General features: G+C 46.2%; 1 long non-coding RNA gene across 1 annotated transcript in view; it reads right to left on the bottom strand.

Annotated features, from left to right (window-relative positions):
* Positions 1-17,921, bottom strand: part of LOC147123910 (uncharacterized) — a 114,684-nt gene extending 96,763 nt beyond the window's left edge. The window contains exon 1 of the long non-coding RNA XR_015073246.1: positions 17,747-17,921. This is a non-coding gene — a long non-coding RNA (uncharacterized LOC147123910). The remainder of the gene's footprint in view (positions 1-17,746) is intronic.
* Between the last annotated feature and the right edge of the window lie 8,400 nt (positions 17,922-26,321).

Here is a 26,321-nt window from a genome sequence, read left to right as displayed (position 1 = left end):
TTCTCGCTCCGGAAACAACACCTCAGTAACCGGCAATGTTGCCGAGTCCAAGTCCGAGTCTCCCGCGGTGGCCGAGTTAGTCAGTGGGGGTAGTTCCCCAAACTGCCACTACTCAGCTTCTTGGCGTTGTCGGGAGCCGGAACACCTCAATACCCTTGTAACAGGAGTCTGACGGGAACTCAGCGGCAGCAGCGGGGCTATAAAAGCCCCAGAGACCAGGTAAGGCCTCAGTGCGTCGGCGGGAACTCAGCGGCAGCAGCGGGGCTATAAAAGGCCCCAGAGACCAGGTATGGCCTCAGTGCGTCGGCGGGAATTCAGCGGCAGCAGCGAGGCTATAAAAGCCCCAGAGGCCAGGTAAGGCCTCAGTGCGTCGGCGGGAACTCGGCGGCAGCAGCGGGGCTATAAAAGCCCCAAAGACCAGGTAAGGCCTCAGTGCGTCGGCGGGAACTCGGCGGCAGCAGCGGGGCTATAAACGCCCCAGAGACCAGGTAAGGCCTCAGTGCGTCGGCGGGAACTCGGCGGCAGCAGCGGGGCTATAAAAGCCCCAGAGGCCAGGTAAGGCCTCAGTGCGTCGGCGGGAATTCAGCGGCAGCAGTGGGGCTATAAAAGCCCCAGAGACCAGGTAAGGCCTCAGTGCGTCGGCAGGAACTCAGCGGCAGCAGCGGGGCTATAAACGCCCCAGAGACCAGGTAAGGCCTCAGTGCGTCGGCGGGAATTCAGCGGCAGCAGTGGGGCTATAAAAGCCCCAGAGACCAGGTAAGGCCTCAGTGCGTCGGCGGGAACTCGGCGGCAGCAGCGGGGCTATAAAAGCCCCAGAGGCCAGGTAAGGCCTCAGTGCGTCGGCGGGAATTCAGCGGCAGCAGTGGGGCTATAAAAGCCCCAGAGACCAGGTAAGGCCTCAGTGCGTCGGCGGGAATTCAGCGGCAGCAGCGGGGCTATAAACGCCCCAGAGACCAGGTAAGGCCTCAGTGCGTCGGCGGGAATTCAGCGGCAGCAGCGGGGCTATAAAAGCCCCAGAGACCAGGTAAGGCCTCAGTGCGTCGGCGGGAACTCAGCGGCAGCAGCGGGGCTATAAAAGCCCCAGAGACCAGGTAAGGCCTCAGTGCGTCGGCGGGAATTCAGCGGCAGCAGCGGGGCTATAAAAGCCCCAGAGACCAGGTAAGGCCTCAGTGCGTCGGCGGGAACTAGGCGGCAGCAGCGGGGCTATAAACGCCCCAAAGACCAGGTAAGGCCTCAGTGCGTCGGCGGGAATCTCGAGCGGCAGCAGCGGGGCTATAAAAGGCCCCAGAGACCAGGTAAGGCCTCAGTGCGTCGGCGGGAACTCAGCGGCAGCAGCGGGGCTATAAACGCCCCAGAGACCAGGTAAGGCCTCAGTGCGTCGGCGGGAATCTCGAGCGGCAGCAGCGGGGCTATAAACGCCCCAGAGACCAGGTAAGGCCTCAGTGCGTCGGCGGGAACTCAGCGGCAGCAGCGGGGCTATAAAAGCCCCAGAGACCAGGTAAGGCCTCAGTGCGTCGGCGGGAACTCAGCGGCAGCAGCGGGGCTATAAAAGCCCCAGAGACCAGGTAAGGCCTCAGTGCGTCGGCGGGAACTCAGCGGCAGCAGCGGGGCTATAAAAGTCCCAGAGACCAGGTAAGGCCTCAGTGCGTCGGCGGGAACTCAGCGGCAGCAGCGGGGCTATAAAAGCCCCAGAGACCAGGTAAGGCCTCAGTGCGTCGACAGGAACTCGGCGGCAGCAGCGGGGCTATAAAAGCCCCAGAGACCAGGTAAGGCCTCAGTGTGTCGGCGGGAACTCAGCGGCAGCAGCGAGGCTATAAAAGGCCCCAGAGGCCAGGCAAGGCCTCAGTGCGTCGGTGGGAACTCAGCGGCAGCAGCGGGGCTATAAAAGCCCCAAAGACCAGGTAAGGCCTCAGTGCGTCGGCGGGAATTCAGCGGCAGCAGCGAGGCTATAAAAGCCCCAGAGACCAGGTAAGGCCTCAGTGCGTCGGCGGGTATTCAGCGGCAGCAGCGGGGCTATAAAAGTCCCAGAGACCAGGTAAGGCCTCAGTGCGTCGGCGGGAACTCGGCGGCAGCAGCGACGCTATAAAAGGCCCCAGAGGCCAGGTAAGGCCTCAGTGCGTCGGCAGGAATCTCGAGCGGCAGCAGCGGGGCTATAAAAGCCCCAGAGACCAGGCAAGGCCTCAGTGCGTCGGCGGGAACTCAGCGGCAGCAGCGGGGCTATAAACGCCCCAGAGACCAGGTAAGGCCTCAGTGCGTCGGCAGGAATCTCGAGCGGCAGCAGCGGGGCTATAAACGCCCCAGAGACCAGGTAAGGCCTCAGTGCGTCGGCGGGAACTCAGCGGCAGCAGCGGGGCTATAAACGCCCCAGAGACCAGGTAAGGCCTCAGTGCGTCGGCGGGAACTCAGCGGCAGCAGCGGGGCTATAAACGCCCCAGAGACCAGGTAAGGCCTCAGTGCGTCGGCAGGAATCTCGAGCGGCAGCAGCGGGGCTATAAACGCCCCAGAGACCCAGGTAAGGCCTCAGTGCGTCGGCAGGAATCTCGAGCGGCAGCAGCGGGGCTATAAACGCCCCAGAGACCAGGTAAGGCCTCAGTGCGTCGGCAGGAATCTCGAGCGGCAGCAGCGGGGCTATAAACGCCCCAGAGACCAGGTAAGGCCTCAGTGCGTCGGCAGGAATCTCGAGCAGCAGCAGCGGGGCTATAAACGCCCCAGAGACCAGGTAAGGCCTCAGTGCGTCGGCAGGAATCTCGAGCGGCAGCAGCGGGGCTATAAACGCCCCAGAGACCAGGTAAGGCCTCAGTGCGTCGGCGGGAACTCAGCGGCAGCAGCGGGGCTATAAACGCCCCAGAGACCAGGTAAGGCCTCAGTGCGTCGGCGGGAACTCAGCGGCAGCAGCGGGGCTATAAACGCCCCAGAGACCAGGTAAGGCCTCAGTGCGTCGGCAGGAATCTCGAGCGGCAGCAGCGGGGCTATAAACGCCCCAGAGACCCAGGTAAGGCCTCAGTGCGTCGGCAGGAATCTCGAGCGGCAGCAGCGGGGCTATAAACGCCCCAGAGACCAGGTAAGGCCTCAGTGCGTCGGCAGGAATCTCGAGCGGCAGCAGCGGGGCTATAAACGCCCCAGAGACCAGGTAAGGCTCTCCAATCTCCAGTCTGGGAACTCGGAGGGAAGGAGAGAGGTAAAAAGTAATCCAAGTGTGACGTCACCAGAAAGCGGGTAAGTGATTGGTTGGTAAGTATTTCTCCCTTTTTAAGCTTGAATCTCTTTGGTTTATAGTTTCTAAGGTGTGATATTCACCATCTAGAATCGGGGCAGAGGGTATTTAAGAATAATATTAATAAATTTAATTAATTACATAGAATGGGAGATCAGGTGATGTGTTGCTGCTGCAATATGTGGGAGCTGGTGGACACCATTGATGCTCACGGTGATCACATTTGCAGTAAGTGTTGACTGCTCGAGGAATTCCGGCTCCGTGTTGAAGAGCTGGAGTCCGAGCTTCAAACACTGAGACACATCAGGGAGGGGAGAGTTACCTGGACTCTGTGTATCACGAGGTATTCACACCAATTAGATTAATTAATTCAGATGTAGTCCGTGGCCAGGGTCAGGATGGTGTGACTAGAAGTGAGGCAGGTACGGGGATCCAGGAGGTAGTGTTGGAGGAGCCGCAGCCCTTGCACTTGTCCAACAGGTTCGATGCTCTTACTCCCTGTGAGGATGGGAACAGGGACTGCAGGGAGGATGAGCAACCTGGCCACAGCATCGTGGAGCGGGGGGCCATTCAAATGGGGGGAGTTAAAAGAAATGTTGTAGTGGTAGGGGATAGTATCGTCAGGGGGATAGATAGAGTTCCTTGCAGCCGAGAGCGAGAGTCCCGAAGGCTGTGTTGCCTGCCCGGTGCCAGGGTTAAGGACATCTCCTCTGGGCTGGAGAGAAACTTGGAGTGGGAAGGGGAGGATCCAGTTGTCGTGGTCCATGTTGGTACCAACGACATAGATAGGACAAGGAAGGAGGTTCTGCTGAGGGAGTTTGAGCAGCTAGGGGCCAAATTAAAAAGCAGAACCACAAGGGTAATAATCTCTGGATTATTACCTGAGCCACGAGCGAATTTGGCTAGGACAAGTAAAATTAGAGAGTTAAATGCGTGGCTCAAAGGCTGGTGTGGGAGAAATGGGTTTTGCTTCCTGGGACACTGGCACCAGTACTGGGGCAGGAGGGAGCTGTTCCGTTGGGACGGGCTTCACTTGGCCAGTGCTGGGACTAGAGTCCTGGTGGATCATATAACCAGGGCTGTAGAGAGGGCTTTAAACTAACTAGTGGGGGGGAGGTTCCTAGAGAGCAAATAATAAAAATGACAACAGAGAAGGTAGCAGTGGGGAAATTAAAAGCCAGAGCGTGTCAGGAAGGGGCAGAAGGTATGGAGTAAAAGGTAAAGTAAGAAAAAGGGCAAAAGTAGGAACTAAGTGTCACAAAACATATTTGAAAGTTCTCTATCTGAATGCACGTAGCATTCGTAACAAAATAGACGAGTTAATGGCACAAATAACTACATATGGGTATGATCTTGTGGCCATTACAGAAACATGGCTGCAGGGTGACAATGCCTGGGAATTAAACATACCAGGTTATTTAACGGTCAGGAAGGACAGGCAGGAAGGAAGGGGAGGTGGGGTGGCTATGTTAATAAAGGAAGGAATCACTGTAATACAGAGAAATGATATTGGGTCAAAAGATCAGGATAATGAAACAGTTTGGGTGGAGGTAAGGAATAATAAGGGGAAAAAAACACTAGTGGGCGTAGTCTATAGGCCTCCGAACAGTGGCAACTCTGTTGGACGGAGTATCAATCAGGAAATAGTTGAGGCTTGTAATAAGGGAACATCTATAATTATGGGGGATTTTAACTATCATATTAATTGGACAAATCAAACTGGGCAGGGCTGCCTTGAGGATGAGTTCATTGAGTGTATTAGGGATGGGTTTCTTGAGCAGTATGTAACTGAACCGACCAGGGGGCAAGCAACCTTAGATCTGGTCCTGTGTAATGAGACAGGATTAATTTAAAATGTCCTAGTAAAGGATCCCCTTGGAATGAGTGACCATAACATGGTTGAATTCCATATTCAATTAGAGGGTGAGAAGGTTGGATCTCAAACAAGCGTGCTAAGCTTGAATAAAGGAGACTATGAAGGTATGAGAGCGGAATCGAGTAGAGTGGATTGGGAAAATAGATTAAAGGGTAAGAGGACACATGATCAGTGGTGTACATTTAAGGAGTTATTTTACAACTTCCAAAAAATAAATATTCCACTGAGAAGAAAAGGGTGTAACAGAAAAGACAGCCATCCGTGGCTAAGTAAAGAAATTAAGGATAGTATTCGACTAAGAACAAGGGCATATAAGGTAGCCAAATCTAGTGGGAGGATAGAGGATTGGGAAAACTTTAAAAGACAGCAAAAAATAACAAAAAGATTGATTAAGAAAGGGAAGATAGATTATGAAAGTAAATTAGCAAAAAATATAAAAAACAGATAGTAAGAGTTTTTATAGTTATATAAAAATAAAAAGAGTGGCTAAAGTAAATGTTGGTCCCTTAGAGGATGAGACCGGGAAATTAATGGTGGGAAATATGGAGATGGCAAAAACACTGAATGAATATTTTATATCAGTCTTTACAGTAGAAGACACTAAGAATATCCCAACACTGGACAAACAGGGGGCTAAAGGGGGGGAGGAGCTAAACACGATCAAAATCACTAAGGAAGTGGTACTCGGTAAAATAATGGGACTCAAGGCGGATAAATCACCTGGACCTGATGACTTACATCCTAGGGTCTTGAGGGAAGTGGTGGGAGGGATTGTGGATGCATTGGTAATAATGGGGGGGGTTTAAACTAACTTGGCAGGGGGATGGGATACAGAGGGGAGCTGAAATAGGGGGGGATGTGCTGCCAATTAAAGAGAAAAAAACAAGTCAGCTTGGTAGACAGGGCAAATATATAAGGGCAAGGCTGGATGGCATCTATTTTAATGCAAGGAGTCTTGCAAATAAGGTGGATGAACTGAAGGTGTTGATAAACACATGGGAGTATGATATTGTTGCTATCACGGAGACATGGTTGAGGGAAGGGCAAGACTGGCAGCTCAATATTCCGGGGTACAGAATCTTCAGGCGAGACAGAGGGGGAGGTATAAGAGGAGGGGGTGTCGCAATATTAATTAAGGAGTCAATTGCTGCAGTAAGGAGGGATGATATATTAGCAGGGTCCTCTAATGAGGCCATATGGGTGGAGCTTAAAAACAAAAAGGGGGCAAGCACTTTGCTGGGAGTGTACTATAGGCCTCCAAACAGTCAGGGGGAGATAGAGGAACAGATATGTAGGCAAATCTCAGAGAAATGTGCAAATAATAGGGTAATAATAATGGGGGATTTCAACTTCCCCAATATTAACTGGGATAGTCAGAGTGTGAAAGGCTCAGAGGGTGTAGAATTCTTAAAGTGCATCCAGGAGAGCTTTTTGAGCCAGCATGTCGAAAGTCCTACAAGAGAGGGGGCGGTACTGGACCTAATTCTAGGGAATGTGGCCGGCCAAGTGGAAAAAGTGCTAGTAGGTGAGCACTTTGGTGATAGTGACCATAATATGGTAAGATTTAAGGTGGTCATGGAAAAGGACAGGGATGGGCCAGAAATAAAGGTTCTAAATTGGGGGAAGGCCGATTTTAATAGGATAAGGCAGGATCTGGCCAAAATGGACTGGGATCAGCTACTTGTAGGAAAATCCGCATCGGAGCAATGGGAGGCTTTCAGAAGGGAGATTGAGATCATACAATGGCAACATGTTCCCGTAAAGGTCAAGGGTGGTTCCAAAAACCACAGGGAACCTTGGATGTCAGGGGATATACAAGAATGGATTAGGAAAAAAAGGAGGGCTTTTGGTAGATACAAAAGGCTAAAGACAGAGGAAGCCCTAGAGGAGTACAAAAAGTGCAGGGGGATACTTAAAAAAGAAATTAGGAGATCAAGGAGGGGCCATGAAATAACACTGGCAAGCAAAATAAAGGGAAATCCGAAGATGTTTTATAAGTATATTAAGGGTAAGAGGATAACTAGGGAAAAAATAGGGCCCATTAGGGACAAAAGTGGCAATCTGTGTGTGGAGCCGGAAGATGTAGGAGGGGTTCTAAATGAATTTTTTGCATCTGTTTTCACTATGGAGAAGGACGATGTAGACATAGAAATAGGGCGGGGGGACTGTGATATGCTCGAACATATTAACATCGAGAGGGAGGAGGTATTGGCGGTTTTAGCTGGCCTAAAAATGGATAAATCCCCAGGCCCGGATGAAATGTATCCCAGGCTGCTGTGTGAGGCAAAGGAGGAGATTGCGGGGGCTCTAACACATATATTCAGGACCTCTCTGGCCACAGGGGATGTGCCAGAGGACTGGAGAACCGCTAATGTAGTACCATTATTCGAGAAGGGTAGTAGGGAAAAACTGGGGAACTACAGGCCAGTGAGCCTAACATCAGTGGTAGGAAAATTATTGGAAAAAATCCTGAGGGACAAAATTTGTCTCCACTTGGAGAGGCAAGGATTAATCAGGGATAGTCAACATGGCTTTGTCAAGGGAAGATCATGTCTGACTAATTTGATTGAACTTTTTGAGGGGGCGACTAGGTGTGTGGATGAGGGTAACGCAGTGGATGTGGTATACATGGATTTCAGTAAGGCCTTCGATAAAGTCCTGCACAGGAGACTGGTCAAGAAGGTAAGAGCCCATGGAATCCAGGCTGCCTTGGCACATTGGATACAAAACTGGCTTAGTGGCAGAAGGCAGAGGGTGATGGTCGAAGGTTGTTTTTGTGACTGGAAGCCTGTGGCCAGTGGGGTACCACAGGGATTGGTGCTGGGTCCCTTGCTGTTTGTGGTCTACATTAATGACTTGGATATGAATGTAAAGGGTATGATCAGTAAGTTTGCGGATGATACAAAAATTGGTAGGGTGGTAAATAGCGAGGAGGGTAGCCTCAGTCTGCAGGACGATATAGATGGGTTGGTCAGATGGGCGGAACAGTGGCAAATGGAATTTAACCTGGAAAAGTGCGAGGTGATGCACTTTGGGGGGACTAACAAGGCAAAGGAATACACAATGAATGGAAAGACCCTAGGCAAGACGGAGGGTCAGAGGGATCTGGGTGTGCAAGTACACAGATCCCTGAAGGCGGCGGAACAGGTGGATAAGGTGGTAAAAAAGGCATATGGGATACTTGCCTTCATTAGCCGAGGCATTGAATATAAGAGCAAGGAGGTTATGATGGAGCTGTATAAAACACTGGTTAGGCCACAGCTGGAATACTGTGTGCAGTTCTGGTCGCCACACTACAGGAAGGATGTGATCGCGTTAGAGAGGGTGCAGAGGAGGTTCACCAGGATGTTACCTGGGCTGGAGCGCTTCAGCTATGAAGAAAGACTGGGCAGATTGGGTTTGTTTTCCTTGGAGCAGAGGAGGCTGAGGGGGGACATGATTGAGGTGTACAAAATTATGAGGGGCATAGATAGGATGGATGCTGAGGAGCTTTTTCCCTTAGTAGAGGGGTCAATAACTAGGGGGCATAGGGGGTAAAGGGCGGGAGGTTTAGAGGGGATTTGAGAAAGAACTTATTCACCCAGAGGGTGGTTGGAGTCTGGAACTCACTGCCTGAAAGGGTTGTGGAGGCAGAAACCCTCACAACATTTAAGAAGCATTTGGATGTGCACTTGAAATGCCATAGCATACAAGGCTACGGGCCAAATTCTGGAATATGGGATTAGATTAGACAGGGCTTGATGGCCGGCGCGGACACGATGGGCCGAAGGGCCTCTATCCGTGCTGTATTACTCTATGACTCTATGACTCTAATTTTCCAAAACTACCTGGACTCGGCAAAGGTCCCGGCAGACTGGAAAACTGCTAATGTAACACCCTTGTTTAAAAAGGGCAGTAGACAGAAGGCTGGAAACTATAGGCCGGTTAGCCTAACATCTGTGGTAGGTAAAATTTTGGAGTTCATTATTAAGGAGACAGTAACAGGACATTTGGATAATCATAATTTAATAGGACAAAGTCAGCATGGTTTTATGAAGGGGAAGTCATGTTTGATAAATTTGCTGGAGTTCTTTGAGGAAGTAACATATTGGGTGGATAAAGGGGAACCAGTGGACGTAGTGTATTTAGACTTCCAAAAGGCATTTGACAAGGTGCCACACAAAAGATTATTGCTCAAGATAAAAAATCACGGGATTGGGGGTAATATTCTGGCATGGATAGAGGATTGGCTATCTAACAGAAGGCAGAGAGTTGGGATAAATGGTTCATTCTCAGACTGGCAATCAGTAACGAGTGGTGTTCCACAGGGGTCAGTGCTGGGTCCCCAACTCTTTACAATCTATATTAATGATTTGGAGAAGGGGGCCGAGTGTAACATAACAAAATTTGCAGATGATACTAAGATGGGAGGGAAAGTAGTGAGTGAGGAGGACATAAAAAACCTGCAAGGGGACATAGACAGGCTAAGTAAGTGGGCAGAGATTTGGCAGATGGAATACAATACTGGAAAGTGTGAGGTTATGCACTTTGGCAGGAAAAATCGTAGAGCAAGTTATTATCTTAATGGCAAGAAACTGGAAAGTACTGAAGTACAAAGGGATCTGGGGGTCCTGGTGCACGAAACTCAAAAGGTTAGTATGCAGGTGCAGCAAGTGATTAAGAAGGCCAATGGAATGTTGGCTTTCATTGCTAGGGGGATAGAATATAAAAATAGAGAGGTATTGCTTCAGTTGTACAAGGTATTGGTGAGACCGCACCTGGAATACTGCGTACAGTTTTGGTGTCCATACTTAAGAAAGGACATACTTGCTCTCGAGTCAGTACAAAGAAGGTTCACTCGGTTAATCCCGGGGATGAGGGGATGGACATATGAGGAGAGGTTGAGTAGATTGGGACTCTATTCATTGGAGTTCAGAAGAATGAGAGGCGATCTTATTGAAACATATAAGATTGTGAAGGGGTTGGATCGGGTGGATGCGGGGAGGATGTTCCCGATGATGGATGAAACTAGAACTAGGGGGCATAGTCTTAGAATAAGGGGCTGCTCTTTCAAAACTGAGATGAGGAGGAACTACTTCACTCAGAGGGTGGTAGGTCCATGGAATATGCTGCCCAAAAAAGCTGTAGAAGCTACATCATTACATAAATTTAAAACAGAAATAGACAGTTTCCTAGAAGTAAAGGGAATTAAGGGTTATGGGGAGCGGGCAGGAATTTGGACATGAGTCTAGGTTCGGATCGGTCATGGCCCTGTGGGTAGCGGAGCGGGCCCAGGGGCCGTGTAGCCGGATCCTGCTCCTATTTCGTGTGTCTAATTCTGTTAGATTCAGGAGATGGTTCTGTGATAGTGGATTGGCCGTTAGGATCAGATCAGCCATGATCTTATTGAATGGCGGAGCAGGCTCGAGGGGCCGATTGGCCTGCTCCTGCTCCTATTTCTTTCTTATGACTCTCCCGCGCTGCTGGTAGTCTCTTCCGATCCGCCATTTTACTGGGGTACTGTGAGTCTCCCACGCTGCTGGTAGTCATTGCATTGCATTATGGAAATCCCAAAAGTTGGCCCAAGCAAAAGGAAGAGAGTGGTGTTAACTTTAAAACAAAAAATCGACATATGCCAACGACTAGAAAGGGGAGAGAAGTGTATCAACATTATGAATGAATTCAAAATTGGTTCGTCAACAATCTACGACATCAAATCGCAGAAGGATAAGCTGCTCAAGTTTTATTCAAGCTCGGAGACATCTAAGGGTGTAGAGAAACGACGTACGCTTCGTAAGCCTAAGCTTGAAGAGCTGGATACTGTTGCTTATGAGTGGTTTTCTCGTAAGCGTTCAGAGGGTGTTCCGATTTCCGGACCCATGCTAATCGAAAAAGCGAAGGATTTCTACGCAAAGATGGAGCTCACTGACAAGTGTGCTTTCTCCGAGGGATGGCTAATGTGCTTCAAGGTACGGGACGGGATACGACAACTCGATATTTCCAGGGAGAAGAAATCAGCTGAGCACGATGCCGCAGAAGAATACTGCGATTATTTCAATCGGATTGTGCAGCAACATGATTTGTTGCCAGCACAGCTATACAATGCTGATGAAACTGGCTTATTTTGGAGGTTTTTGCCAGAATCAACGCTTGCTGGGGTTAGTGAGGCTAATGCTTCAGGTTACAAGAAAAATAAAGATCGTGTAACCGTGCTAACATGTGCGAACGCTGTTGGATCACACCGGGTTAAACTTCTTGTCACTGGGAAGTATAAAAATCCCCATGCATTTAAAAATGTGAGGCACTTACCTGTTGTGGTGATTATTCCTTGATTAGTAAAAGTATTGTGATTTGTTGTTTGTTAACTGCCTTGGGATATGTGTTGTAATCTCATTGGTAGTTGATGATCACATGATGTGTTGTGGCTACCTTAAATTCAGTCCTTTTCTAGCTTAGTTGGGACTGGATGTAGAAAGATATGCTGCTGATTTTAAAGTTAATAAAGCCTAGCTTTGGAAGGCAAATCTATTCTTTATTTCAATTTATTAACTTTGTGTTAGAATGGCGCGATATCTTCAACCAGAACGATTCAAGGCTGACCCCAATTCTGCTGGAGTGGATGATAAATGGAAACATTGGTATTGTACATTTAAAAACTTTTTGGGCGTGTTGGATCAAGAGGCTCTGAATAAGCTGAATATGCTGATCAACTACATTGACCCGGATGTATATAAATATATTTTGCACTGTAAAACTTATGAAGAGGCTATTTCTACATTGGAAAAGATTTTTGTTAAACCAAAGAATGAGGTATTTGCACGTCATCTTCTATCTGCCCATAGGCAGCAGGTGGGAGAATCTTTGGATACTTATTTACAAGCACTTCGGTGCCTTAGTGTTGACTGTAATTATAAGGCTGTGACGGCTGAAGAACATAAGGACGAATCGGTACGGGATGCTTTTATTAATGGATTACTGTCTAGATCAATTTGTCAGCGGTTGTTAGAAAATAAGACTCTGGATCTTAAAAGTGCTTTTGAGCAAGCTTCTACATTGGATGTGGCTCAGAGAAGTTCGGATTCTTATGCTCTTTTTAATCGGCCTGCGACTATGGTTTCGGCAGTTTCGGATGAAAAGGAATTATGTGGACTTAATGGGAGTGGTTTACTAGATTTTGAAACAGTTTCTACTTCGGCGGCCGTTGCCTCTAGGATTCAGAAGTGTTATTTTTGTGGGAATATCCGGCACCCTCGTCTGAAGTGTCCTGCTCGGGAGGCTGTGTGTAGTAAATGCGGCAAGAGAGGTCATTATGCACGTGTGTGCAAATCATCAGGTTCAATTACCTTCCCTTCTCCTGGTGTGGGAGGGTCTTCCTCCACTACCTCTTCTGTGACTATTCAGCCTTTAGATAGGGCGTTTATTGCATCAATTTCTGCTGCATTTGCTCATGGCCTAAACAAAGCTATAGTTACGGCTCAAGTTAATGGGTTGGAAGTGAAGGCCCTTATAGATACGGGCAGTACTGAGAGTTTTATAAGTCTTCAGTTTGCGAAGGAGAAGCATTTGAAAATTTCGCCTGTTACGTATCAGGTGTGTATGGCTCAGACGACCCTTATTTCACAAATAGCTGGTTGTTGCTTTGTGAAAATGGTTCTTCTGGGTAATACGTATACTGATATATGCCTATCTGTTTTGCCTAATCTCTGTGCGGATATTTTGATTGGACATGATGTGCTTCAGTTACACGAGTCTCTTAGTCTTTCATTTGGAGGGACTAAGCCACCTTTATCTATTTGTGGATTAACCTCTTTATCTATTCCTCCATTATCACTTTTTTCCAATTTGATGTCGGATTGTAAGCCAATTGCTACCAAGTCAAGAAGATATAGTAGTCAGGATAGAGAATTTATTAATTCTGAAGTTCAACTTCTCTTATTGGAAGGAATCATTGAACCTAGTTGTTCGCCTTGGCGAGCACAGGTAGTTCTCACGACTAATGAGAGACACAAGAAACGAATGGTGATAGACTATTCCCAAACTATTAATAGGTATACTCAATTAGATGCGTACCCTTTGCCTAAGATTGATGAGCTTATCAATAAAGTATCTCAGTATAAAGTTTTTAGCACTATTGATTTAAAGAGTGCTTATCATCAGATTCCTATTGTTAAGAAGGATCAACCATATACGGCCTTTGAGGCTGGTGGAAAGCTGTATCAGTTTTGCCGAATACCATTTGGTGTTACTAATGGTGTTGCTTGTTTTCAATGGGCAATGGATGCTTTTATAAGTGATAACTCCCTCTCTGACACCTTTTCATACTTAGATGACATTACAGTGTGTGGCAAATCAAGGGTGGTGCATGATTCTAATTTAAAAAGATTCCTTCAAGCTGCGGAAAAAGTTGGTTTAACTTTTAACAAAGAGAAATGTATCTTTTCGACTACTGAGGTAAATCTATTGGGGTATATTATTTCAGGAAATAAGATTAAACCAGACCCAGAACGTCTGCGACCACTGATCGATTTACCTTGTCCTACTAATTCTAAGGCTTTGCAACGAGTTGTTGGACTGTTTTCTTATTATTCTAATTGGATTGCAAATTTTTCACAGAAGATCCGGCCTCTTATTCGGGTTACGACATATCCTTTATCATGGGAGGCCAGGACATGTTTTGAGAATTTTAAAAAGGATATTTTAGGAGCAGTTGTGCATTCCATTGATGAGCAGGTTCCCTTTGTGATTGAGACGGATGCTTCGGATTTTGCAATTGGGGCTACTCTGAACCAAAATGGAAGACCTGTGGCCTTTTTCTCACGTACTTTGAATAATAGTGAAAAAAGACATTCCTCAATAGAAAAAGAGGCATACGCAATAGTAGAAGCATTGCGTAAATGGAGGCATTATTTATCGGGGCGACATTTCACGTTGGTAACTGATCAAAAATCTGTGTCCTTTATGTTTGATGTTAAACATTTTGGAAAGATTAAAAATGATAAAATAATGAGATGGAGGATTGAGTTGGCATGTTACCATTTTGACATAGTTTATCGTCCGGGGAAGGATAATGTTGCTGCTGATGCACTGCCGAGGGCTTATTGTTCTGTGATTCACAGAGATACGCTTATTAATCTTCACAATGCCTTATGTCATCCTGGGGTTACGAGGATGATACACTTTGTACGCAGTAAGAACTTGCCTTTTTCAGTTGAAGACGTCAAGCGGATGACTTCATCATGTTCTATCTGTGCTCGGTGTAAACCGAATTTCTTTAAGCCTCAACGAGCTCATCTTATAAAGGCTACTTCTCCTTTTGAACGTTTGAGTGTTGATTTTAAGGGACCTCTTCCTTCAACTACTCAAAACCGATATATATTTACTGTTGTGGATGAGTTTTCAAGGTTCCCTTTTGCTTTTCCTTGTGCAGATGTATCAGCTGCTACAGTTATTAAATGTTTGACTCAACTTTTTGTCATCTTTGGGATGCCTGCGTATATCCATTCGGATCAGGGAAGTTCTTTTATGTCTTCCCAGTTGAAGGAATACCTTCAGAGTCGGGGAATTTCTACTAGTAGAACTACCCCGTATAATCCCCAGGGCAATGGACAGTGTGAACGATACAATGGGGTGATCTGGAAGGCAGTTATGTTGGCGTTGACATCCCGGAACCTTAAGAATACACAGTGGGAAATGGTGCTGCCTGATGCCCTGCATTCCATTAGATCATTGCTTTCAACGGCTACTAATGTGACCCCCCATGAAAGGCTCTTTAACTATCCGCGGAGATCTACTACGGGGTATTCGGTACCTTCATGGCTTACTATGCAGGGACCTGTGTTGCTTCGACGTCATGTTAGATTGTCAAAATATGACCCCTTGGTGGAGGAGGTGGAGCTGTTGGAGGCAAATTCCCAATATGCTCATATTCGATTCCAAGATTGGAAAGAAAGTACTGTTTCAATTAAAGACTTGGCTCCTTGTGGGGGCCAGCCCTCTTCTGAGAATATTAATAATGGTCATGATTCGGATAATGTGGATGCTGTTACAGATACTACGAATATTTCCAATCCGATTGCAGATAATCATACTTCTATTAGTCAGCCTTTGATAGATGTTTATGACCATCCTAGTTCATCTTCTGATGGGATTTCTAATCCGGAAACCGTTGAGAATCGGGATATGGATAGCCTTCCTGTTGAAGATACTTCTGTGCCTTCTGGCGTGGGAGGGCAAGGAATTTCACCAAGGTTAAGAAGGTCGACACGAACAAGATATCTGGTCGACCGATTGAAAATGGACTTTTAAATTGATAGTAATGTTTTAAAAATTGTTGAAATATTATAGTATATTGTTTTAGTTGAGAGATACTTAATACTTATGCGTAATGTTATTATTTGTTGTTGTTCATTTAGTATTGTGTTATGTAAATCGTTTTATGCTCGTGCATAGTTTAGCTGTAAATAATTAATTGTAAATTGTAAAAGTTATTAGGTTGGAGTATATTTTAAAAGGAGGGGTGAATGTGGTGATTATTCCTTGATTAGTAAAAGTATTGTGATTTGTTGTTTGTTAACTGCCTTGGGATATGTGTTGTAATCTCATTGGTAGTTGATGATCACATGATGTGTTGTGGCTACCTTAAATTCAGTCCTTTTCTAGCTTAGTTGGGACTGGATGTGGAAAGATATGCTGCTGATTTTAAAGTTAATAAAGCCTAGCTTTGGAAGGCAAATCTATTCTTTATTTCACCTGTTGAGTACAAAGCTCAAAGAAATGCTTAGATGGATAAGGAAATCTTGTCGAATTGGTTCCATCATATTTTTGTTCCATCTGTGAGGGAACATTTCCGTAGAATAGGGAAACCTGAAGCTAGCAAATGCATTTTAATGCTTGATAATTGTAGAGCCCGTCCGCATGAATCTGAGTTGGTTTCGGGAAATATTTTCACCATTTATTTGCCACCAAATGTAACTTCTCTCATACAACCCATGGGCCAGGGCGTTATCCGAAATCTCAAGTGTCATTACAAGAAAGACTTCCTACGTAAACTGATAAGCCAAGATGACAATATTCACGCATTTCAGAAGGAATACAATCTTAAAGATGCCATCTTTAATGTTGCATGTTCCTGGAACTTGGTGAAAGGTCACACTTTGAGACAAGCCTGGTGCAAATTGTGGCCTTCTGTAATGTTTGCTGAAGGTTCTTCTTCAGAGGAGGAATTTCATGGGTTCAATGTTTGTCCCAAGAGGAGTACAATAATGGAAATGGCTGGCATGGTGAAAAATGTACACCCAGCAAACCCTCTATGTCACCTCAGTGAAAGTGATATTGAGCAGTGGGTTGATGCAGATAGAGAAGTTGCTGTTGTGCATATGCTAAGTGATGATGAAATAATGGAGAATGTTTTGAATCCAAAGAAAGAAAAGGAAAGTGAGATGGAAAGTGAAGAGGATGAGATTTCTGAAGAGAAGAAGATTTCTTGGGCTAAAGCTGCAGAAGGATTTGCTTTAATCCTCCAATTTGCTGAAAGACATCCTTGCTATTCTGCCCAAGAAGTTATGCACCTCCATATTCTGCACTCCACCTTTCTACAAAAAAGACAAGAGTCCACTAAGCAAGCAGACATCCGGGACATGTTTAGGAAAGCTTCCAAAAGAGTTGAAGCAGTGGAAGTGCCTGAAGAATCTGTTGAAGTGAATGATCCTGATGACCCAGCTGGCATGGATATTCCTGATGAACCAGTTGTCTTGGAATAAGTGTACAGTCAACCACAGTACTTTATACTGTACTGTACAGTCGTTTAATTACTTAACAGTAAAACAAAACTTATAAAGAGTTATGGATTACCCTCAACTGGCAGTACTGTACTTAATCAAGCATCTTCCACCATCCATTTAACACAACATTCTGTATGTGAGTACCCAATTACTGTATACTGCACATTTCTTGATTTTTTTATTTTTCTTTGTTAAAAATAGCCTCGGTAGATAACCCTCTCCGTCATCCGGAAATTTTGATAAACCAGCAACACGCCGGTCCTGTCGGTGCCGGATAAAAAAGAGTTTCCTGTATCCTGGAATATTTCGTTCTCAACCTTCGCCACTTTGAAACCAAGTCTCTGTTATGGCTATTAGATGAAACCTGTCCATCTCTATCTGCGCTATTAATTCATCTAATTTGTTGCGAATGCTTTGCGCATTCAGATATTGTGCCTTCAAGACCACTGTAATGTATTAGCGCATGGTTTGGAATGAGCATGCTCAGTTCGCTCTGGCCTAATAAAGCAAGCACATGGACTAGCAACTCATTGTGTCTCTGTTCTTCATTTGTTCTACCCAAGTATATTCTGACCACCATTTTCCTACTCTTTAATTTTAACTGTTAAACAATTAAAGAGCACAGAATGAGGCTATTCGGCCCATCGTGCCTGTGCCGGCTCTTTGAAAGAGCTCTCCAATTAGTCCCACTCCCCCTGCTCTTTCCACAAAGCCCTGCAGATTTTTCCTTTTCAAGTATTTATCCAATTCCCTTTTGAAAGTTACTATTGAATCTGCTTCCACTGCCCTTCCAGGCAGCGCGTTCTAGATCAGTATATTTGGTCAGTATATGAAGGGTGGCTCCTCCCGATTAAAGTTCACGCCCGGTAACGGTACACCTGATTTTCTTTTGTTCACCTTTTGACTGACCCATTGCGTTGACAGAACTTTTGTTTCAGGATTGCTGGCTTTGCCTTTGATCTGTAAACCTGGAGGACTGTTTGCCCAGCCTCTGTTGAGGGGGGCCAGCTGGAGGAATGCCAACCGGCTCTTTTCCCTGACTGGTGTTTTGCTTTTTATGAAACCACTGGTGGCGGCCTCTTGCAATTTACAATTTACAATTTAAATCGCTTTATTGGCATGATAAGTCACATCTTATGTTGCCAAAGCATCAAAATACATTTATGGTTTAGCACATAAACGCAGTTCTATTCATACAGTGTATAAACAGGTATATCCCTGAGTGTATAAACATACATTCGCATTGTCTATATATATTTTTTTCTTAGTTTACTGGTTGTCCCTCTGTTCATGGCAAGCTGTAACATAGTGCGCCGCCAGTGTTATACAGCTTCTCTCCTCTCCCAGTAGGAATGGGAGTTTTTGGTTGTCATTCAGATTTCTGAAATCAGGGCATATTTGTGAGAATTTTTGGTAGAAATTCTCCCTGATGCCCTGATATTTTCCACAAGCTGTGAGGAAGTGCATCTCTGTCTCCACCACTCCCTGACTGCAGTGAGAGCATATCCTGTCCTCTCTTGGCAGCCTGGTCTGCCTGTGTCTGCCTTTTTCGATCGCTAGGCTATGTTCGCTAAGTCTGTACCTTGTCAAGGTTCTTCTCAGTTTGTTATCCTTTACCATGCACTCACTCAGCCCAGGCACCTCCCACGGTTGCATTGACATTGATCCACTCTCCGCCCGTCCGGCGCCCAATCTCCGCCCGTCCGGCGCCGCCGCGGCAAGCGCCCTGCACGGCCGTTGGAAATTGGCGCCAAGCCCGTCCGCACATGCGCAGTAATGGTCAGCGTCAGCCGGCTGCCGGAGATCGCCGGCGGCGGGCATCACTGCGCATGCGTCGCTCGTTGGCCGCCGGCAGCCGGCTGACGCTGACCATTACTGCGCATGTGCGGACGGGCTTGGCGCCCATTTCCAACGGCTGAGAGTCTGCGTGAACTGGTGAGGGCTGAGAGTCGGCTTTTCATCTTCACCCACATCTTAAATGGGATATGTGGCCAGCTTGGTGAGTGTAAGAGGCCCACAATTGTTTAATATGAGGAGAACAACAACTTGCATTCATATAGCGCCTTCAACGTGGAAAAACGTCCCACGGACAGCGCTGCACAGGAGCCTCACCGGACAAAATATTTGACACCGAGCCGCGTAAGGAGAAATTAGGGCAGGTGACCGAAAGCTCGGTCAAAGAGGTAGGCTTTAAGGAGCATCTTAAAGGAAGCCATGGTATGGAGATGCCGGTGTTGGACTGGGGTGGACAAATGTAAGAAATCACACAACACCAGGTTATAGTCCAACAGCTTTATTTGAAATCACAAGCTTTCGGAGCGCTGCTCCTTCGTCAGATGAAGTGGAGAGATGCATAAAAACACAGCTTATATAGTCAGAGAATAATGTCAGATGTTTACAGGTAATCTTTCTAACTGCCATTTATCACACCTCAGCAGAGAGATAATCACAGCAATCAAAGGTGTAAATGGTGTCCAAACAGGTCAGTCAGGAAAACATTACATCAAAGAGCAATGAGGTGGGGTCACAAGGGGTCAAATGTTGCAGATGCTGGGGTCTGTATGAAAAACAAGAAAACAGACAAAAAACATTTTTTTTGCTGGAAATCACAGCAGGTCCGCCCGCATCTGTGTGGAGAGAACAAGCCAACGACAGCAGAGTGGCACAGTGGAAGCGTGCTGGGCCCACAACCCAGAGGTCGATGGATCGAAACCATCTTCTGCTAGTTGCATTCTTATTTACAAAACGACAGCAGAGTGGCACAGCGGAAGCGTGCTGGGCCCATAACCCAGAGGCCGATGGATCGAAACCATCTGCTAGTTGCATTCTTATTTACAAATCGATCGACAGTTCCGACGGGCCACAGCGAAAAATCGCATGGACCTCCTCAGAAGACAAACACGGGAGACAACCAACAGAGTACCCTTCGTCGTCCAGTACTTCCCCGGAGCGGAGAAACTACGCCATGTTCTTCGCAGCCTTCAACATGTCATCGATGACGACGAACACCTCGCTAAAGCCATCCCCACGCCTCCACTACTCGCCTTCAAACAGCCGCCTAACCTCAAACAGACCATCGTTCGCAGCAAATTACCCAGCTTTCAGGAGAACAGCGACCACGACACCACACAACCCTGCCACGGCAACCTCTGCAAGACATGCCAGATCATCAACACAGATACCATCATCACACGTGAGGACACCACCCACCAGGTACATGGTACATACTCATGTGACTCAGCCAATGTTGTCTACCTCACACGTTGCAGGAAAGGATGCCCCGGAGCATGGTACATCGGCGAGACCATGCAGACACTGCGACAACGGATGAACAGACACCGCGCGACAATCGCCAGGCAGGAGTGTTCCCTCCCAGTCGGGGAACACTTCAGTAGTCAAGGACATTCAGCCTCCGATTTTTGGGTAAGCATTCTCCAAGGCGGCCTTCGAGACACACGACAACGCAAAATCGAGCAGAAACTGATAGCCAAGTTCTGCACCCATGAGGATCTTGGGTTCATGTCACGCTACATGTAACCCCACCTGACGTAGGGTCATCCAGACTCGAGTCGTCGTTGGCTTGTTCTCTCCACACAGATGCGGCCGGACCTGCTGTGATTTCCAGCAAAAAAAATGTTTTTTGTCTGTTTTCTTGTTTTTCATACAGACCCCAGCATCTGCAACATTTGACCCCTTGTGACCCCACCTCATTGCTCTTTGATGTAATGTTTTCCTGACTGACCTGTTTGGACACCATTTACACCTTTGATTGCTGTGATTATCTCTGCCGAGGTGTGATAAATGGCAGTTAGAAAGATTACCTGTAAACATCTGACATTATTCTCTGACTATATAAGTTGTGTTTTTATGCATCTCTCCACTTCACCTGACGAAGGAGCAGCGCACCGAAAGCTTGTGATTTCAAATAAAGCTGTTGGACTATAACCTGGTGTTGTGTGATTTCTTACATTTAAAGGAAGCGAGAGAGAGGCAGAGAGGTTTAGGGAGGGAATTCCAGAGCTTAGAGCCTTGACAGCTGAAGGCACGGCCACCAATGATGGAGCGATTATAATCCGGGATGCTCAAGAGGCCAGAATTGGAGGAACGCAGATATCTCAGGGAGGGAGTGGGGGGGGGTGGGTTGTGGGGCTGGAGCAGGTTACAGAGATAGGGAAGGACGAGGCCATGGAGGGATCGGAAAACAAGGATGAGAATTTTGAAATTGAGGCGTCGCTTATTAAAGCGTATTAAAGTGTAGTAAACAGTGAGGAGGATAGTGATAGGCTTCAAGAAGGCATAGACAGACTGGTGAAATGGGCAGACACGTGGCAGATGAAATTCAACACTGAGAACTGATACATTTTGGTAGGAAGAACGAGGAGAGACAATATAAACTAAAGGGTACAATTCTAATGGGGGTGCATGAACAGAGAGACCTGGGGGTATATTTGAACAAATCTTTGAAGTTGGCAGGACAGGATAATAAAGCATCTGGGATCCTGGGTTTTACAAGTAGAGCCATAGAGGACAAAAGCAAGGAAGTTATGATGAAACGTTATAAAACACTGGTTCGGCCCCAGCTGGAGTCTTGTGTCCAATTCTGGGCACCACACTTTAGGAAGGATTTGAAGGCTTTGGAAAGGGTGCAGAAGAGATTTACTAAAATAGTCCCAGGGATGAGGGATTACAGTTACGTGGATAGGCTGGAGAAGCTAGGGTTGTTCTCCTTGGAGCAGAGAAAGCTAAGAGATTTGATAGAGGTGTTCAAAATCATGAAGGGTTTAGATAAAGTAACTAAAGAGAAACTGTTTCCAGTGGCTGAAGGGTCGATAGCCAGGGGGCACAGATTTAAGGTGATTGGCAAAAGAACCAGAGGTGACATGAGGAAAATCTTTTTTACGGAACGAGTGGTTAGGATTTGGAATGCGCTGCCTGATAGGGTGGTGGAGGCAGACTGAATATTAGCCTTCAAAAGGGAATTGGATGAAAATACTTGAAGGAGAAAAAATTGCAGTGATATGGGGAAAGAGCGGGGGAGTGGGACTGACTGGATTGATCTTCGAAAGAGGCGGCGCAGACTCGATGGGCCGAATGGCCTCCTCTGTTGTACTATTCTATGATTCTATTCTATAAAGCAATGAACAAGACAAGCCCTTTGCCTCAGAAGTTGGTTCCCTCAACAAACTTCGACAGCTTGCTCGATCTGAGCCTCTATTCATCACATTGCCTCTCCTGGGGAAAGTTCCTTCCTCCCACCATCCCCGACTCCATCCTGGAAAGGTAACTTGAGCAAAACGCCATAAATCTGGACAAATTAAATGATGAACAGCAATTTTCGCATCAAGTGGGGGAGGTAGAAAATCTCTAGCAGGGAAGGCAATGAATTTCTGAAGTGTCTTTGGGACAGTTTTCTGGAACATATGTTTTAGAATGAGAAGGGGACAATCCATGCTTCATTTAGTGATGAGCAATGAACCAGAATTTGTTAACAAACTGACCATAAGGGATGCTTTCAAATAGTGATCAGAATATGATTGAGTTTAATATTAGGTTTGTGAAGGAGAAGAGAGAGTCACAAACCAAGATTTTAAATTTAAGTAAGGCAAATCTGACTAATCTAGTTGCATTGTTTGAGGTCACTAACGGTGGATAGGAAAGTATCTCTGGATATTGTCTATTTAGATTTCCAGTAGGCATTCAATAAGATTCCACACAAGAGATTACGAGCAAAAATGAGAACACAAAGAATTGGAGGTAACATTATGACTTGGGTCTGTAATTGGTTTGGGTGGTAGGGAGTCGGGATAAAGGGTTTGATTGGCGGAATGTGGAAAGTGATGTTTCCAAGGGATCTGTACTGGGACCTCCGCTTTTCACCATATATATTAATGACTTGCATGAGGAAATAGAGAGTTGTATATCCAAGTTTGAATATGGCAATAAGTTAAGAGGCACAATAAAATTTCTGATGAAGGGTCAGCGACCTGAAACGTTAACTCTGTTTCTCTCCGCAGATGCTGCCTGACCTGCTGAGTGTTTCCAGCATTTTCTGTTTTTATTTCAGATTTCCAGCATCCGCAGTATTTTGCTTTGGTATCAGTAAAATGTGTAGATGGGAGGAGGAAGTTACAAAGGGACATAGGCAGACTGAGTGAGTGTGCAAAACTATGGCAGATGGAGTTCAACGTGTGAGGTCTTTGTCACTTTGGATCTGAGAAAGACAAATTGGAATATTTTCTTAATGGTGAGAGACGAGGAGCTGTGGAGGAGCAACGGGATTTAGGTGTCCATGAACACAAATCACTAAAAGCTAGTGCGCACAAAAAGGTGAATGGGATGTTGGCCTTTATCACAAGGACGTTTGAATTCAAAAGTGAGGAAGCGATGCTTCAGTTGTACAGAGCCTTGGTCAGACCCCATCTGGAGCACTGCGTTCAGCTTTGAGCACCGCACCTCAGGAAAGATAGATTGGCCTTGGAGTGGGTACATGAAGATTCACCAGAATGATACCGGGGTTTGAAGGATTAAATTATAAGGACAGGTTGCATCAACTTGGATTGCATTCCCTTGAGTTTACAAGGTTGAGGGGTGATCTAATTGATATTAAAATGGTAAAGTGATTCGATAGGATCGATAGAGAGAAACTATTTCCTCTGGTGGGGGAATCCAGAACATAGAAACATAGAAGATAGGAGCAGGAGTAGGCCATTCGGCCCCTCGAGCCTGCCCCGCCATTTAATGAGATCATGGCCGATCATCCAAACTCAGTACCCTGTCCCTGCTTTCTCCCCATACCCCTTGATCCCTTTAGCCTTAAGAAATATATCTAACTCTTTCTTGAATATATTTAATGAATTGGCCTCAACTGCCTTCTGTGGTAGAGAATTCCACAGGTTCACCACTCTCTGGGTGAAGAAATTCCTCCTCATCTCAGTCCTAAATGGCTTACCCCTTATCCTTAGACTGTGACCCCTGGTTCACAAGGGGTTAACAAGGGGGACTAATCTTAAAATTAGAGCTAGGTTGTTCAGGGGTGATGTCAGCAAGCACTTCTTCTCACAAAGGCCAGTGGAAATCTGGAACACTCCCCATAAAGTCTGTAGGTGCTGGGGGTCAATTCAAATTTTCAAGACTGAGATTGACAGACTTTTATTTGTTTGTTATCAAGGGATATGCAGGTATCAAAGGCAAGTGAATGGAGTTCAGGTACTGATCAACCATGATCTGATTGAACAGCAGAACAGGCTCGAGAAGCTGAATGACCAACTCGTGTTGCTGTGAGCTGGACAGGGTGCAGAGCTTTCATGGGTTGGAAGCGATCACTCAACTGTCGGGCATCAGTGGTGGCGCTCATGTGGGAAACAGGGCTCTTTATACCAACCACATACTCAGGTGGTATCTGACTAAAGCAACATCATTATACACATCAGTGGCCACAATATGGGAAGCAGGCATTATGCCTTTGTAATGTGGCAGTCCCAAGACCCTTTGGGGGCTCATAGGAGACTGGGGATAACCTCTGCACCCATGGCTGCTGACCCACTGAGAAATCTCCCCAACCACTGAGGCATGCCTCTGCCTGGACACCTGAATATCTGTTTGCAGATACTCAGCCGCCATCTCCACCAGCAAGAAAAAGTGCAGTCTGCTGCTTGATCAATGAAAGAACGTGTGCAATGTTTGTATTCAGTACTTCCACTGGCTCCTCACAGAGAGTGCCGCAGTTCCCAACATTGAGTTTTGTGACATGGTTGATGGGCCCCACAGGAAATGTGAACAAAAATGAGCAGCAGACTTACCTTTGCCTTCCTCCTGTTACCAGCAAACTTCGCCCTCATTTGGTTCCTAGCCCAAGGCAGCTGGAAGCCTGGATTGACTTGGTTGGTGGCCTCCCTCCATGCAGCTAGCCTGTACCTTTACTGGATGAGCCAACACAGCCCCATCGTTGTCATTCTCATCGAATCATAGAATGGTTACAGCACAGAAGGAGGCTATTCGGCCCGTCGAGCCCGTGCCGGCTCTCTGCATGAGCACTTCAGCTAGTCCCACTCCCCCGCCCTTTCCCCGTAGCCCTGCACATTTTTCTCCTTCAGGTACTTATCCGACTCCCTTTAAAAGCCATGATTGAATCTGCCTCCACCACCCTTTCAGGCAGTGCATTCCAGATCATAAACACTCGCCGAGTAAAAAAGTGTTTCCTCATGTCGCCATTGGTTCTTCTGCCAATCACCTTAAATTTGTGTCCTCTGGTTCTCGACCCTTTCGCCAATGGGAACAGTTTCTCTCTGGACCCCTCATGATTTTGAACACCTCTATAAAATCTCCTCTCCACCTTCTCTGCTCTAAAGAGAACAATCCCAGTTTCTCCACGTAACTGAAGTCCCTCATCCCTGGAATCATTCTCGTAGATCTTTCCTGCACCATCTCTAAGGCCTTCACATCCTTCCTAAAGTGCGGTGTCCAGAATTGGACACAAGACTCCAGTTGAGGCTGAACCAGTGTTTTATAAAGGTTTATCATAACTTTCTTGCTTTTTGTACTCTATACCTCTATTTATGAAGCCCAGGATCCCGTATGCTTTTTTAACTGGTTTCTGAACCTGCCCTGCCACCTTCAACAATTTGTGCACATATACCCCCAGGTCTCTCTGTTCATGCACCCCCTTTAGAATTGTACCCTTTATTTTATATTGTCTTTCCTTGTTGTTCCTACCAAAATGTATCACTTCGCACTTTTCTGTGTTAAATTTCATCTTCCACGTGTCCGCCCATTCCACCAGCCTGTCTATGTCCTCTTGAAGTCTATCACTCTCCTCCTCACTGTACACTATAATTCCAAGTCTTTAAATAGGTTGATAGGCAACACATTATAAAATGTAGCTTTGGGCAGTGTACTCCATACATGATTTCTTCTGGTTTCCAATTACCGGGTATATTGAACTTGGAATTGTGGAATTTAATTCCATGATTTCTTGGTTGACAATCCCGTACCTTAACCAGTATATTCCTAAACCCACATATGTTGTTACTTACCTTGAAGTGCTGCTGGCCAGATGTTCTTTGTCCTCCATTCAGCTAGCTCTCTGCATAGGGCCAAAGTTGTACGTGGAAAATTGAAGATAATCACTGCTGGCTAGTTTTATCCTAACAGCCAGGCAAAAAAACCTAAACTTAGCCTGGAGTGGAAATAGTCTCTCTTCAATTATTTTTTTCCTTTATATTTTGTCTGTTTATTTGCCTGTATGTCTTTAATTCTATTCAACTTATATTTTATCGATATTTGACATAGTATAAGTTAGATAAAGTTATAAAAAATGTTACGATGACAGGACAGCTGCTACCTGAGTTGAATGAATCTTGCCAGATGTGAGAGTTTCTGGATGGTTTCAGCATCCAGGGAAACCGCACTCACAGGAAGTGTCTCCAGCTGTATTCACTCAAGAGGAGATTACTGAGCTCGAGGACCAGAGGGA

The sequence above is a fragment of the Somniosus microcephalus genome, chromosome 1 (genome assembly GCF_052327205.1).
Source record: "Somniosus microcephalus isolate GS21.2 chromosome 1, FLI_Smic_1.0, whole genome shotgun sequence".
Lineage (NCBI taxonomy): Eukaryota > Metazoa > Chordata > Chondrichthyes > Squaliformes > Somniosidae > Somniosus > Somniosus microcephalus.
This window is presented reverse-complemented; position numbering and strand designations above follow the sequence as displayed.